The 17503-nt window shown below is 37.4% G+C and overlaps 1 protein-coding gene across 5 annotated transcripts in view; it reads right to left on the bottom strand.

The window, feature by feature from the left end:
- The window catches only part of AKT3 (AKT serine/threonine kinase 3), a 154225-nt gene that overhangs the window by 83017 nt on the left and 53705 nt on the right, over window positions 1–17503 (bottom strand). Inside the window, exon 2 of one of the 5 annotated variants that reach the window (XM_032102670.1) lies at window positions 5543–5618. The exons of 3 other annotated variants lie outside the window; for them this stretch is intronic. The gene's annotated coding sequence lies outside the window, so the exon portion shown is untranslated. Of the gene's footprint in view, window positions 1–5542; window positions 5619–8068; window positions 8073–17503 lie in introns of those variants that run through there. One more of the 5 variants, XM_032102671.1, reaches the window with a different exon arrangement.

Genomic DNA, 17503 nt, shown 5'->3' with positions numbered 1-17503 from the left:
AAGCTATGCCTGACCAGCTCCTTGCCTTCAGAGAAATAACTGAAAATAAGATCAAGCGAAAGAGAAAATTAGTTGCTAATCTCATTCTAACCCCTAGCATACTCTATAATACTGGACAATCACCAATTGGCACTTTCTGCATAAGAAAAGCTCAGGATGCAGAAGTAGGGGTATGCAATGTACCAGGCTTGCGGCAGACAAAGCTATGTAAGAACTTGTAAAGCACTTGTCCCCCAAATGTCTGAGACTGAAATAACTACATTACTCTTTCTACGTCCACAAGTACCAAATTTGTTAAGTTGTTGCTTTGGTTGTTTTTTTTTTTTTTAAGCTCACCACACGGAGAAACCGAAAGTTTTCTTCCCTACAAGAAAAGGCTCTTTTTAGGAATAAACAACGGAGGGAGGGAAGATATTAAACTCCTGAACTAATTAACAGAAGTAAAGGAGGCGGTAGGGGACAATGATAATTAATATGTACCCTCCTCCTAACCAAATCTCCACATACATTCATTCTGTATATGCACACACAACAGCAGCATCATAAACCGTCTCAAGTTCTTGCCATTATTCAGTTCGACATCTGCACATGTTTATGCGTCTCTCCAAACAACCTCTTGAACACCCTGCTGGAGCTGTCATTTTTTTCTTCTCCCTATCTGGCAGATGGCAAGTCAACAATCGGCATCAACAGCAGCCGAATATCTCCCCCCTCCATCCGACCCCCCTAAACAGACACAATAATAACTTCTTTGTGCTTCCCCACAATGCAGCTGCTTAAACCATTTCGCTACAAGGCTGCTTTGCCTTAATAAAAAAAAAAAAAAAAAAAAAAAAAAAAAACCCTTCTGTCAAGTCTAAAAAGCAGCATAATGTTAAGCAAGCTAAAGCCACAGCACAGCTGCAAACGGGCAGACACATTGACAGCTCCTCCCTTAACAAAGCCCTGTGAATTGAAGGGGGTTCATCTGAGGCTCACACAGTAATTAGTATAAAAAAGTCCGACAGCCTCTATTATGCTAGGAAAAAAAAACTGGACAGAACTGGGCTGCTGTTTTGCGTCAAGAGTTCTGCTGCAGAGTAGATAAATCATGTTGGGTTTTTTTCCTCTCTTTTTAAAGACAGTAATAAGGAGGATGAGAGAAGCTAATTTGAAAACTTGGACACAGTAATTGTACCATATGGTGAGCATTTATCCCTTCTGAAATACACGCTAACAGTCACTTACATGCACAGTGCTTTGTTTTACAGTTGTTATTCTCCCTACCATATTCATAAAATGGATCTGAATATCTGATACTCCAGAGAAGTTGTGTGTAATTAGCAGCAAAACTGCCTGAGCTTAATATATTGGCCTACCATAGCAATCCAATTAACTGCAGAAAATTCCATGCCCCCAAATTTAAATACAGTCCACTTCAAGGATTTTTTAAAAATTTCTCTCAAACTGGCTAAATATCACACATAATAAAGTTCAGAGAAGTAATTTATTGACACTAATACTCCTTGATACTGTTGGCTCTAAAACACATGAGCAGAAACTATTCTTCTTCTCATCCATGCAGTATAGAGGAATTAATTCAAGAACCATTTAAGAGTAACCACAAAATATTTCAGTTCCATCATATTTGGGACAGGAGCTATTCAGTAAATTAAAGGTGAAACGGAACTTCAACACAGGGCACGGGAGGGAGACAAAGACTTCAAATCCACTCCCTCACCTCCACCCCCATTTTCTTTCCAGATCATCCTTTGCAATATTTTTGTTAATAAACCAAATGCTTAATTCATAAGGACCCCTGCAAAATTTGGGAAATATACCATCCAGCCCTTAGGATCTGCTTGTTCTTTAGGACATATTTCCAGCTTTTCACCCTGTTCTTACAACCAAATCATCATGGAATCAGACAAGACAAGGAACCAGTTGAGTGGAGCTGGGAAACTGTAGGTTTCTTTACATAAAGAAATACTGTAGTGAAATGGGAAAATCAATAAATCTTAAGTGCTGCTTTCAGAAAATAAGACGTAGTGAGCTTCCAAGCAAGGGAAATGAAAAACAGATTAAGAGATGAAAATTTAGTGAAAAATAACCAGACACAAAATGAAGTCTGCAGCTGAGCACAACACACCTGCAAAGAACCAGAACGATTTCTTTCTATTAGTTTTTACCTCAGAAGACAACAACAGAATCTACTTCAGGGAACAGAAAAATACTTTCAGTCACTCTAGTTCAGAAAGGAGGTATTGAAGAGGAGCGTTAAGTACTAAAGTGTCCCAGAACTAGGCAGAATACATCCACAGTTACTAAGAAATTGTAAGTGAGGTGAAAACTACAGGCAGAAAAAAGCTATCCTTCACTGCTAACAGGTTGACTGAAGGATTCTAAATGGAGAATTACACCCCACACCCCCAAGAAAAAAGAAACAAAACAAAAAACCCCAAGAGTTTAAAAAAAACCTTGAAAATTTCAAGTAACTTGGCTGGATGGCAATCAAAGAAAACTGCTTAAAATTCTGGTTTTAATCACAGACTTAAATAACATAAACTGACATAAGATAAACAAGACAACACTGCTTTTGAGTAGAAAAATCATGCCCATCATATGGGCTATCTTTAAGAATGTCAAGAAAATAAAATGGATGGAGACTGACACAATTTATTTCATCTTTTAAGAAAAGCTTTTATTAAGTTTAAAGAACTTAATTGTGTGAATGAAAAAAACCATGTGGTGGAACAGAACAGAAAAAGGAAATTGGGTAAAAGAAGGAAATCAAAATAGGAATACATAGTCAAATTTTCAACTTTCAATCCATGAAGCTCTACAGTTCTCTGTTAGGAACACTTTCAGTCAATATATACAATGATCGAGGGTTACCACTGCATGTACTGCAAAACAGTAAAACTATTTGAGTTTATTAAGAATGTGAAGAATTTCAGAATGGCAACACTATGCCAGTGAGCTGAGAAACACCAGACGAAATGCAGTGAAGAATTACTTGAATTAATAAACAGCTACAGAAATAACCTGAAATGCTCACACACTGTTTAGTTTTAAATTAACCAGTAAAGAACAATTAATATACCCCTTGTTTAAGTATGCAATACTGAGAAGAAAGGGAATTATTCTCATTTGTAAAGTTACAGAATTTTACAAACACTGTAAATATTATTCCAAGGTAAACAAATAAATTACAGTTTTGATAACTACATTCTTAAAAATGACAAGACAACAGAAGAGCTTCCAAGACAAAACACACACACAGAGAAATAACCAGAGTTAGAGAAAAGCAGAGTGAGGAAAGAAAGACTGGATTAGGCTCCGCTTTCAAAGGAAGAACTACAACAAAAGGGTTTAACAACAGAAGTGGCCAATAGCAGGGCACCAGTCATTTCACAGGAACATGTTTTCAGAAGAGTTCAAGAAAAGTTTTTCACACATTCTGTATGCACAGTCCTAGCTGAATGCTATAAATTCACCACAAAACTAGTGGTTTGCACCATGGCAATACAGCCAATCTCCCACCAATTCAGCACCCAGTCCTACCAGCACCTTTAGAAAAAGCCAGCCTCTCCTTGAATGCTGTGACACGTTTCCAAACTTGTGTGAGCACTTTCTCTTAAAAAATTAAAATCTCACCATCAGGAAATTGGAGTAAACATTCAACATAGGCATGTTCTTCCTTTAATTGCTATGCATCTTTTCTTCTAGCACATATCTGGTACTAGCCAGGAAGTACTGATGGTGAACTAAAGTCCCAGTTCTTGGCCACTTTGGTTCACCTCAAATACAAGAACAGTAACAGTATCAGGGCAGTTCATTTGGGAAGGTGAGGACCAGCTGCAAAGAAGCATGCAGTGTATCCCACATCCCGCTCCACTGCATCAGCACTAGCACCCACACAGCTGAGACAGGTCTAAAGAAAGCGCACCCCAAGAAAAAAGGTTTTGACCAGATCAAAACAATTTCAGGTCACTGTACAGCTAGTATCAGCACAAAGGAAAGATGGGAGTAATTGGCTGGGGGCAAGAAAGATGCAAAGGAGAAGGGGCATCAGCATGAACTTAGGCAAGATTAACTACTAATTAATGAGACTGCTGCTCTGCCTTGTGAGTGCAATTCTTGTTTTCCAGTCAGGCTAGAAAATCAGGTTCAAGTGATTCTAGCCTCTAAGATCAACTGCATCTCTAAGCAATGATGCCACAATGGTTCTGACAAACTATTAAGCCAAGAATTTCCCTAATAACAACTGCACGTTCTATACAACCAAATTCTATCCTGACATGTGTCAGAATATACTGTCATTTACTCTACACCTATATACACAGAAATTATAGATCAAAAATATGTAAACTATGCAAATCTCTGTACTCTGACAAATAACTGAAAAATCACTTAAAATGCACCATTTGAAAAGGTAGAAATACATACTTCTACATGTGAAATCGTTATTACAATTTAATAATATTACAAAATCTTAGCAAATTAGAGATCCCAATATAAATTGAAATTTTGAGTTAGCTGTGAAATATGTCCTATCCTAACAGCAGTGCTAAGAAAATAAGAACAATTTGGTCAGTAAAGGATATTCTTAATTTACAGATTACAATTAAATTAGAAGAAGCTAAAAAAATAAAAACCCAACTAACTGATAACCTCAGAATTCTACGTATTTCTAAAAGCTTCCACTGCCTTTAATTTAATAAAACAGCTCATAACCCCCACATAAGAACTACTACACAGTTCAATTCTAATGTACATATCTTACATTAATTTATCTTGCACGATTTTATTATATTACAATTGCAATAAATATTCAGGCAAATGAGGTATTAAAAGTCTTTTGCTTCAAGTTTTTCCAGCCTCTTAATTAAAAAAAAAGCTTGAATGAGAAGCAAAAATGCAAAATTTTTAGCCCTGCCATTTTACTAGCACAAAATTTCTGCATCATTTTCAGTGATTTTAGAAACTTTTAAAACACAGCTATAAAATATGACCCCCAAATTCCGGCCACAAGATGGAACTGAAAGATGACTGGCCTGGATAAGACATATAAATTTATCTCACCAAGCTCAGGATGAAGTTTGTTACTCTTTTTTTCACTAACAGATACATATCTTGTGGTTTCTCTGCTATTAGCATACAATTTCTTCCTAATCTAACTACTGAAAAAGGCTTAATGACTTAGCCTCCAAAACAGTCTAATAACTTACAGGATGACCTTAACTAGATCCCAGCAAACTCTACAATTAGTTTATTCAATGCAGAAGTGAAATTTTATACATGAGAAAACACTGATAATCTCCTCCTACATCTGGCTTTTCTGAAATTCTGATTATACATACAATAATTAACTGGCACCAAATATTTAACATTTGTGACACCAAAATAATAGGGACCAATAAGGAACTGTAATTTTCAAAAAAATATATTTGCATTTCTATTGAATTAAGTAAACAAATTTGATACGCTTTTAGTGACTTTTTTCCCTCTAGAAAATAAACAGCACAATTCTCTAATTAACAAAAATGAAATGGAAACTTACAACACTGACTTGAAAATCCTTGTGAAAGTCTGTACTGGTGATGTCACAAATGCTGTCACATCTGAGCAGGTATTGTCTGTAGAAGGTTCAGAAATGTCCATTTTAATCAAAGCATTTATTAGAGGTAGTTGTGAGTTTCGCTTTTATTTTAACGGATTAAAGAATTCCTTAAGAATCATGGTTGAAACTCTCTTTTAAAGTAATAAATTAGGTAAAATCTAAATAGCAGAAATACGAGAATCTGATCTGTAAGGGATATAAAGACTTACGTAAGAGGGAGGGCAAATCCATACTTTAAGCTTCCTTCAGCCTTTAATAATGGTGTTTTCATTACACTCATGTAACACTTATATTTTCTAATCTGCTTAAAATGAACTACAAATTATCTCCTCAGAGTACTAAAACACCAGAGATAAAGTACTACAAGACAGAAAACACAATTTCTCCAAGCTTGCAGTTATTTTTAAATTAAATATTTTAACTTCATGATACTTGAAAGCCAGTAATATCTTCCATTTCTCCCCACTGCAAAACACTATTAAACAATTATTTTTCTTATGTCAAATCCTCACATGACTGGCCCAAACCCCAGAGACAGAGATGGGGACTCTTAAGCACCTGGATGCAAGTTTTAATTGTCTGGAAAAAATCTTGTCCTCCTCTCTTTTTTCCCTATGCTATTTGTGAACATGGCACTGTCAAAAGGACCAAGCTGTACTATGGGAATGGATTTGAGCTGCGTAGGTGCCCAAAGAACTCTTAAACATTCATCTCCCTATTTAGAGCCTAACTAGATGCTTAAGCTTCTTATGAGGCAAGTCATCTACATTCTGTAATAATTTCTGTATGTCCCCAGTAAGACTAACCAAACAAAGAAAGAAGCCTTTCCAATAAAGACTTAAGAGTGATAAAAACTTGGGTACAGAACTTCTTAAAAGATCTTTTAGAGTTTCATGTCTGTGACATAAGAACTGGAACAAATGACAACCGAATAAAGCTATGCTTTTATTTCAAATTTCAAAGAGGGGGGAAGAAAAAATCTCATGCCAGAATGAGGTATGAGGACATATGGCCAGTCTATCACCTGACTACCAGCAGCACTACTAAAGCTGCCACATGTTTGTTAATCCCGAGAGGTAAAACGCTGCTTTGTCTTCCGGGAGTCGTGCTGCAGATGAGCGCCCGTTATGATGCTGATGCATTTTTCCATGCTGACGTTCACCAGGGAATACAGGTTCCACATCAGGGAGAAGTGACACAAATTTTTCATCTCCTCTAAGAGTCTTCCATATTTCTGCTTACACAAGAGTGTGCACTCAAGAACATCAAGCATCAGCAGCACAGCTGAAACAGTTTTAACAAAAGATTTTCTTCTGGATTTCTACAGTTTAATTCAGTTAAATTTTTTATCTTGACCATTTAGTTTAGGTATATTAGGCATATTTAGTCTTAAAAGTTAAGAATATTGAGTTTTCAGTGACAGCTTGGTCTTGTAACAGCAGATAAAATTTTGGTAGGGAATGACTGAAAGTTCGTGATACGATTATTCATCTACAGACAGTAACCTCTCTTCATACAATCCATGATTAAGGGGAGAAACATTTCCCAGATATCTGGCCATTCTCTAATGTACTTACCATTTCTGTAAGGGGCAGAAGAAGGGGACATCAAGGGATCAGTGATCAGTAAGCTACAGAAAAACTCCAGCCCTCTAAAGATGCTGAAACAAACCTGTTTTTTCAGACTCCCCTAGTTCCACCAAAACCTCTCTGTGTATTCCAGATGAAAGTTTTCACTAGATCTGTAGCAGGATGCTTTGCCCTGAAAAAACTGATCCGCTTGGCCTGGAGTCTGGTCAGAAGACAAAGCAATGCAAGCTCTCTGTGGGAGCTACTGGTGGCACCATAGTGGTATTTTTTGGTGTTGAATAAGCTAAAAGGCTGGCCTGGCTTACCAGCTTCAAACACAAATCTGTCCCTTTGAAGTAAGACTTGACAGCTGCTAAACTGACCTGGAGGCCTATGACTGGCAGCCAACTTCTTTATGCTATGAAAGTCCAGTCTACTTTCATACAAGTTACATTCTTCCACAGCCTTTTCTTGCAGTGGAGTTTCTCCTGTGGCGTTTGGGACACCTCTCTACAGTTATTTCCCAGGCACTGAGGGAAAGCGGAAGAAGTATTCATGACTGGAGTGTGGTGAGATATATCAAAACCTCTACTTAATGTTTCTATTGCTAGCTTTAATATAATTGCTTAAAAAGAACTGCTTTAATATAGTGCACTATACCATTTACGTTATACTATAGTTGACTAGTATTTTTTAGCTTTTACACTGTGTAGTAATTCTGATTAAGATCTTCTATCTGTTCATTTGTCATAATAAATAATTCATCTTTTATAAATATATCTGATTTGCCATCATTAAAACCTGCAGGATTAAGTGATTTAATCACACCTCTATAATTCCTTAAATTTAAACTGCTGACAATATCTGAGGCTAAGGAAGGATTTACCTTCATTTAAACCCCTTTCTGTGAAGGAGTTTAAAAACACAAGGGAGTTCTGCCTGCACCCCAGACTCAAATAAAGGGCTTATCTAATGAAGTTTGTCTAAGCCTTCTACTCCCCCTGCAACAACACGTCAGCTGATCCAGCTGAGAAGAAACACTTCCTCCTCCTCCTCCTCGTTCCAGTCCTGCTGCCCAGTGGTCTTCATTGTCTGATTTGCCACTTGCGCAGCTCACTAGCCCAACAGGTAAAAAAAATAGCAGGTGGAGCAAGGCAGAAACCAGACAGCTTTCTGCAAGATCAGATAACTGACCCCATCAGCTGGCAAATCCTATTCCTTCTGAATTCATCACAAGGTATCAAGGGGTCTATGTTCCAGGCAGTATCTACCTGAACTTCTCCCTTCATTAGCAGTGTACCATTTGATCTGATTAGATATAAAAATTAAAACATCCTTTAGATACTGTTTTCAAAACCTCCCTCTCTCCATGACACAGTGGATGGACATCTGTCTAAAGGACCTGGTTATGTGAGTAACAAGTGGGAGGGCTGTATGTGTATCTACTGTTGATTGTACAAGCACCCAAGCAGACACAAACAGCTTCTTGTTGCCCCTCTCTTTGTAAAGGGATGGTCCTGCTGCCCCATTTCATCTTTCATGCAAGCTTGCTCCTTAGGTGAAAGTGCAAAAATAGTAACACTCCTGCTTCCACTTAAGGAAAAAAATTAACAGTGACTTACACAACACCTTTAGCTCCCTACGTCTGTAATTGTGCCACCACAAAGAGAACAGTAGTATTCTGAGCCCAAGAACACAAAGAGCGCTACAGAAAGTGCTTTTACAGTGACTTTAAAGAACTCCGTTTGCTTAACATGTCAAAACAATATTATAAGAAATTATTTCATTACCATAAATCAGTACCTTCGCTTAGAAAAATGCAAGGACCTAATGGGCTTAACAATACAATGAGAAAACAGAAAAACACAGGAAGGGAGGTATGCAGACACTCCACATTCAGTAAGAGAGCTCTTTCCATGGTACTGAGTAGGAAAGTGCCAAATTGGTGGCAAAAGCAGTACCCAGCTATGAAACACACCAGAAACTACAATAGTTTTATCTTTTAATACTGATGCAGTGTTTCTCAAACAGCATGTCAGGAGGGACTTCAGCAAAGAGCAACTGGATTTTTACTGTTTCATTTAAATAACACTCTGAGCAAGTCTTGGACAAATTCTCACCAAATTTACATTTCAGTGCTAATCTGACTATCTCATGTGCAAATCTGTATGGGGCATTCTATGATTTTTATTCATGGCATCATATATTTTAAGATGAACAGGAACATCTCATCATTTCAGTATGGACTCTTCAAAAAAAAAAACTAAGTGACAGAATTTTCTCCCATTATGCAGGTACTGGCAAAAAACTATTTGGTTTTTTAAATGCTTATCTTCCAAAATGCACGCTGTCTTGACACAATCAAAATATTCTCCTTAGTATTTTTCAATCTTTCTCTTAATCATCCCCATCTTGGTTCTGAATACAACTGGATTCAACCTCCAGTCACAGAGCTCCATTACTCTTTAAGCTGCTGAATTCAAGAGCTCCTTTACATTTCTGCATTAAGGTTCTTTCTCATGCAAGGCAATCCCATATTCCTCAATAACCACACAGGCTCTCAGAATCTCAAGTTCTAAAGGCATTCTCTCCAAAGCTGAAAATATTATCATTTTTCTTCTCTATTTTCTTCTCTCTGGGATGTAAATATTCATTTAAATATTAAATATTAAAAGAGAAACTGGAATGGAACCATGATTCCCATTCCCTATGCTAATTTACTTCTCTGTATTCTTACTCTGCATCTTGAAAAGCTTCAAGGAAACCATTTTCTGCATTACTTGCCTAGGAACTATCAAGAATTGCAAGCATTTAAGAACCCAAACATTTTTTTTCACACAATAGGTTTCAAATTTTTTCAGTTCACGGAACGCTAACATTTTTCAGCAGAAACACACAGCGTCCTACATATCAAAAGAAGTTCTGTGTCCAGTGCTTATACCCTGGACAAGTTGGCTAGTTTTTTCTCAGTAACCTGTTGTAGAGTCTTCCAAAGTAGTCCACAGATCCCCCTGAATCTGAAAACAGGATGAAAACTACTTTATTATTACTTGTAGCGATTATTGTTTTTAAAATAATATGACTCCTCAAGTGTAAGATTCTCCCTTTCCCAGCTGCACGAGTGGGTTTAGCGCTGGGGTGGAAGAAAGCTGCCCAATTAAATCGGATATGCAAATATTCATCATTAACAGAAAAATATAGGTAAAAATAACAAAAACAGGTATTAAAAAGGCAAAGAACTACCTCAAAAGACCTTACAAACAGGCAGAATACTAATGAAAATACTGAAGTCAGAAAAAATGGCTGCCATAACGAAGAAAGAAAATAAAGTCATTCTCCCTTCCTAGCCCTCCCCCCCTTGCCACCTGCTAAGGTCCACTTGGATGTCTTAATAGAAGAGTTAAAAGGGTGGTTATAGGGAAAACACCAGGATGAAGCATGAAAAGCTGCCTAATGAAAATGAAAGATGATAAAATATGTCAGCATATAAAAGAGAGAGTCAGAAGGTCTCCCAGCAATCAAGGCTGGCATCATTTTCATACAACATCTTCCTCAATGACCTGGACAGTGGTGTGACCTGTGACATCTCACAGCTTACAGATGATACTACACTGTAGCTAGTAGTCAAATGCCACATCTATGGCACAGGAGAACAGAAGGATCTGATCTCACAAAATTGAGTGGGCAAAGATGAAAAATGAACATCAGGTACATAAATGTGAGGCAATATATCTAGGAAAAAATAATACAAACTATGCCTAACAATGTTTACTTCAGAATAATAAATTATACTTCAGTTGAGTCCTGGATTCATCACTGACAGCTCCATGAAATTGTAAGTTCATGTCAACAACAGCCAAAAACACCTGACAAAACATTGGGCATGTGAGAAAGGATACTGAGAACAAGAGAAAGGATGTTGTTTTGCTGATACAGAAAACAGTGCTGTGCCCACATCTTCATTACCTTGCACAGTTTTGTCTCCAAGTCTCAAGAAGAATATAATTGAATTATGAGAAATCACAAAGAAAGGAAATCACAATGATCCAGGCATTGGAACAGCCACCTTTTCTAAGAGAAGATGAGAGACAGGAGCTCTTTAGTTTGGAGAGGAGAAGGTTGAAGTTTCCAAAATTGTGAAGGCAGGAGGTAAGTGCAGAACTGCTGTGCACCAAATCTACAGTGCAATAGTTACACGTCCATAGATAATGCCATCTAACGTTACTAACGCAACAGTTCTGGACACTAGGAAAGTGCAAGGGGAATGAGAGGCAAGAAAAGAGCCAAACTTGGAAGCTCTCTCTAAACAGCACATCCTCTGCCACCACAGCAGACAGAATGCTGAGCTGGATGGGCCATTGGTACAACTCAGTTGGCTCTTTCTCATGGGATGCTCACTTCAAAAAAGGTTTCCTGGTTTGAAAGTCAAACTGCATTGCAACAATTTCTTCTCTCTGTGTGCACATGAAGAACACATCATATTATCACTTCTCTTTTCTTATTTAGCCTCAGCAATTGCAATTCTTCCAGGCTATACTATATATAGGTCCCTAAATCATTGATCTCTCTCACTGCTGATCTCTATATAATAGTCTTTATAATCTTGAACTTCAGCCTCAGAAATGGATGCATTTGTCCAGCTAAGACCTTAATTGCTCAATGGAGCAGAAAGACGCATCTTACAGGTTCTATCATGGTTTATGCATGCATGTATTTTCCTTCTTCACAACACTGAGATATAATTAATGTCCAGTTTGTCATCCGTGGTACCTACTGGACATCTCTCTGAAGAGCTTCTTACCTAGCCACTCATTCTCCATTAACTTCTTTCTAAAGTATGCACTCTAGAATGCATGTCAAACTTGCTCCCCCTGAGCAGCTTCCAGCTCTTCACACAAACCAGGTCTCCACATTAGCAGTACCATTGAGAATTCTAACCTCATCCTCCAGCACACCTGCAGTCCTTTTCATTTTGGAGACACCTCAAAATATTAATAACAATTCTAATTGTCATTACTCTCCACATCAATGAAAGTACTGCTTAGGCAGAAGTCAGGAAACAGCCTAACAAAATTCTGCTCCATATTTACTTCTATTTTGATATGGAACCTTTAATAATTAGTCAGCAGTCTCTTCTAACAGTTTTGCTCTTAGAAGCAAACCTCACAGCTGTTTCATCCAATCTAGGAATCCCTTTTTCTTATGAAAACATAATTCATAGAATATCAGAAGCCTGAATAAATCCAAGATAGAATATTCGAAGTCTCTAACCTATACACAAAGACCACTACCTTGTCAATAAGAGGAAATTTGATGAGTTTCATACAAATTAACCTTGCCAAATACATAGTGATTCAGCTGATTTTCTAAATGTTCATGGTCTACTTGTTGTAGAACTCTCCCTTCAGTTAAATTGATGTTAAGCATTTTGCTATATTAAAAAACATTTTGTTTGAATGTAACAAACATTAAGAGCAATCCAAATAATTTTCCCAGTGTTATTTATTAATTACTGTGTATGTCACCCATAAATTTTATCATCAATGATTTTGTGTTTGTTTTCCAAAGTACTGAACCTGTCAGAGAGCCAGTTGTAAAACTAATCACTGCTGAATACAAGAGTATCAGCACACACATTCATCTCCCAAATTTTTAGTCATACTTTCCAGTTTGACTTCGGGTTATATAAAATTAAGAAGGAAAAAACATGGAATCCATCTTAGTCTCATAAAATTACGAAGGAAAAAAAAAAAAGAATCCAGCTTAGCCTCAAAAGAAGTAAATGATTTACTAAAGGTCTTATTCCTTTGTGTACAACAGGCCACATGACTGATCTTTAACTCTGACATTAAAGTAACATAGTAAGTGTGTTCCAGAATAATAGTGTAATTAACTAAAAATGCCTACTGCAAATATAAAAGAAAAACACCTTCAAATATTCAACAAATACCACCTTGCCATGACTATTGTTATCTGCTGCTGCCAATCAGTACTGCTGTGGCTGTACAAAGACTCCAGTGCACCAGACTGTCGCTAATTATGTATATTCAAGTGATTAGCAAGCACTTGTTGCCTTGTTCACACCACCCTCCAAACAGCAGCCTTTGAGAGGAGAATAGACTGTAAATTTATTGAGAGAACACTGTTAATCCTTTGGGGAGAATGTAAATGTAAACAGGACTACTCTACATCAAGGTGCTTTGACAACAAAAATCATCTGCATAAACACATGCTCAACAACAAACAGGTGTTCTATTTCACAACTAGCGCCCATTTGATGCTTTCAAGTAAGCATTATGCACAAACTGTTAGAAGTACTTTGAAACCAGCTGCAATTACTATAATTAGCTGTTTTCCTACACTTTGGTGGGGTTTTTTCCTATACCTGTGCAGTATTGTGTTGGTTGCAATCTGTAAACCAAAGTGAAGCTAAGGTTCTAGCCTCCTGCTTAAAATTTGCTATCCTCTTAGTTCAGAACCCCTATGCTAAGTTCATACTAATCATTAAAGGACCACCAGTTAAAAGATGATGTTGGCATTAAATAACTTAACAGGCCTACAATTGTCAGGTCACTCATCTAACACTCATCATCAACAGGAAAACAAGGACGATTGCCAAAATAGCACCATGAAAACAGTAAACCTTCAATGTTCAGGAGTACCCTTTTTCACAGAAATGTCCCTAGGAACACACAAGATTTATTTTTTAATAACAAGTATTTTACTTCTAGCTCTATCAAACAATGGGTGGTGAAAATTTTTGCTTGTAGACAGCTGCTCATTCTAATATGTTCCAAGTAAGTGTTTTGGTCAGAGTGCACATGCTTCCTTCTGTTTAATGAATATAAAATACTTACAAAGCACCTCTACCTCTTTTTTAATTTTACTAATATTATGTATTCAAGCATTTTTCTAGTCCATCTCAGCCTTTCATGGCATCTACACAGCTTAGTTTTCAGCAATTGCAAATGCTTCATCACAGTGATGCACTTCTTGGTGACTCCAAGACGAACAAGTCTAGTGGCCTTCTCCAAAGTCAAACTCTAATGTGCTAATTCCATAAGCCTGGCAGTGTGACCTATAGATAGCTAAAATCCAACTCTCCCACCTCAGAATTTGCCAAATTTTAACCACTGAACTCAAAAATTTCATATTCAGCACCTGCTGAGAGATTTTTTTTTTTTGGTCCACAAATGAAAAGCGTAACAAGCTTAGACTAGGACTTCTCAGGGAGTAAGAACATTACCAGGAGGAAGGGCTACAGATGATAAATACAAAGTACTAAAAGAAGGACAGGCAACAGAAAGAAAGAGACTCCTTTACCTTTGGTGAAACAGGCAGGAAAATCTACGATTGGCGTAAGAAAATTTGCAACACAGCACTTTTCCAAGACCTGGAGACAGTCTAATGTTGACCAGCTTACTTGACATCCTTCAACAGCATTAAAATGTACCTGAGGTCCTTCTAACACTTTTTCCATGTGTAACAGAAGACTTTTGTGTTTTTGGACATCCACACTGGGTGATTAGGAGAGCTCTATATATTTTAACCACCATTACTTTCTTCTCATCAACTTCTACTCAGCTGGAAATTATACAAATTCTTCAGTTGCGTTGAGCCAGCCAAGCAATACACACTGTATTCATAGAATTTATTCCCTAAGAGGCCAAAAGAATGACCAAAAAGATTAATAAAAAGTTGTAATATTACAAAATGTCAAAAAAAAAAAAAAAAAAAGGCAGGAAGCATTGTCTAGAAAATTTCAGGAAAAGCTAATTTTTTGGGCTTCTTCCAGAGAAAGCATCCTTTGTGAAGCCCAAACAGAGGCTAGCAAACCAATAGGTACTCTCATTTCCTCTATTAGCTCTTATGGCAAAGATGTACATAGTGAACCCAACAATTTCCATTGTACAAGCAATCCCCACAATGACACGGACAATTTGTTTTTTCTGCTGCTTCTTTCTTAACAACCAGAAAAATCTGGTAAGTTATAAAAACAAAAAAAAAAGGATGACTGTATCTACAGGTTGTATATTCAAATACGAAGAAACACAAGACCCAGTTACTTTAAGCTTTTCATGTACACTAACAGCTCTAACGTTGGTTTGTATTGGTCATCTTCATGATTCATGTTCTTAGCTCTCACTGCATAATAATCCAAAATCAAATTTCACAATACAGCGGCACCCAGCCACTAAAAAAATGCAAACGCTGCATATCATCAACACCACCATTCATCCACCCTGCAGTAAAGTCAAAGGAGTTAGACTTCTTTTTGCAAAGGGGTATCTTTTTTATGCCAGTTGAATTCCCTGAACCAACACTGCTTGCTTAGATGAAGACTGCTGCTACACCAGAAGACGTAGCTGAAGTGCACATGCAAAGGTCAACTTCTTTGCCCTTCTAGGGAGAGACAGACAGTAGCTTAGCTAATTTCAGAGTATCACAATCTCTCCATCTCATCACATGAACTGATACGAAATAGTTTAAGCGAAATCTTCTGATTTTGTAGTAAAACGTGCTAAGAGTTACTATTTTGTTACAGAATTTCTGCTGGGAACAGTAACTTCTACTGTCACCCCACTGAAGAGATTGGAAGGGGGAATAGCTGTGAAATGCTTCAACAGCTCCAAGCAGATACACAAGTATGGTTCTGCTATTTTATTGTCTAGTAACTCAGCTACACGCTAAATAGAAAATACAACTATAAGGGTGTTCACTACTCATTCATATGACCACACGAAGTTACACGCATACACATCCGCTTTCGGTTTGTTTATTTAAGACTCTTTGTGAGACTCAAAGGCAACTAATTAGGAGAAATAGTGTATTGAATTCCAACATAAGCAGGAGGTTAGTGTCTGGTTTCCCATTTACATACACAAGTATGTAGTGTTTCTGTGTTTCAAGTAAAAGTTATGAGAGAGACCTAAAGAAGAGTATATAACAGAAGTCACTATCAGCATTTGTAAAAATGTACATTATTTGTTAAAAATATTAAAGCTTTACAATCAGCATTCTGAAAAATCTGTGCTTGTGTTTACATTTACTTTAATACACGACATAAATTTAGGCATGTATATGAGATCAATATGGCAACATTCTAAAAATGCTTTGAAATTTCTAGCTTTAAGTGCATCAGTCAAAGAAGAAAATAAAAATAATAGACATGGACTCCAGAGAAGAAAGAAACATAATTTTAACAGGAGATAATTCTGAGCCGTACAGCATTACAGTTATCTTGGATTTACTGTTTTATTACGTTCTTCTCTTTAAAAAACCTTTTCCATGAATGCTGCATCCAGATTTTTAATTTTTTGCATGTATTCTGATGAAAGGTGAGATCTTCCTAGAAACAGAGTTGGGCAGATGAAAAGGACTGATATTTTTGGATCAAGCTAAAAGTTCTTAGCTAACATTCCTAACAAGTCCCATATCAGACTAATGTTTCAAGATTATATTCTTCCTGCAAAACAGTATACTGTGATTACACACGCATTAGATCTGAGAAGGTCAGATGTGACTGCTGGATTTCTGCAGGAAGACTGAGGAACTTCAGGGAGAACCAGCTACTCTTTCCAAAAGCTCAGGTAAGCAAGCAGGGTGAAATCTGAAGGGGACAATCAGTCCTCCCTTTCAGGATTCTATGACTAATTTATTAGCTACCATCCATTAGGAACGAAAAGATGACTAGCATGAGCCAACATACCACACCTACACAGCCCTTGTATCTATTTCTCACATTATTTTGAAGTCTCCCTGTTTAAGAGAACTAACTTACAATGACAGAGAAATTATGGTATTTATCAGTATGCTGAAGAAAGCATGAGGAATCTAACAATGATCAACATCCTCCAAATGAAGTAATGTAGCCCACAGTTGTAGCCTGTAAGCTTTGTTAGCTAAACTTTAGCCAAAAGTTTTAATGAGTTTAATTGTCGGTAAGAAAGGGAAAACCTCTCTTCAGAAAGTCCGCCTTTTGTGGCAAGGGCTCCATACAGGCTGTATACATGACTGTCTATTGCAAAAATCAAATATTTAGGGCTGCTATGATAGGAGACGCAAAGCAACAGAGGAGCTGCAGCTCCCAGACTGGGTGTCAGAGCAAGCTAAGAGGCCTAGCTAATGGAAGCAGTCAGACCCCCCCCCACCCCCCCCAGTTTCAGAAATAACTAGCAGTGAACAAAGGAGCAACTAAAAAGGCTGCCAGAAACAACCTGGCAGGGACAATGCAACGTTCAAATCAAACACTCCATAGCACCAAAGCCTGCACAAGGGTGACCACTAAAGCTGTTACTGTTCACACAGCCCTGGCAACTGGGACCAGTGAACT

Source organism: Corvus moneduloides, chromosome 3 (assembly GCF_009650955.1).
Source record: "Corvus moneduloides isolate bCorMon1 chromosome 3, bCorMon1.pri, whole genome shotgun sequence".
In the NCBI taxonomy this organism is placed as follows: Eukaryota; Metazoa; Chordata; class Aves; order Passeriformes; family Corvidae; genus Corvus; species Corvus moneduloides.
This window is presented reverse-complemented; position numbering and strand designations above follow the sequence as displayed.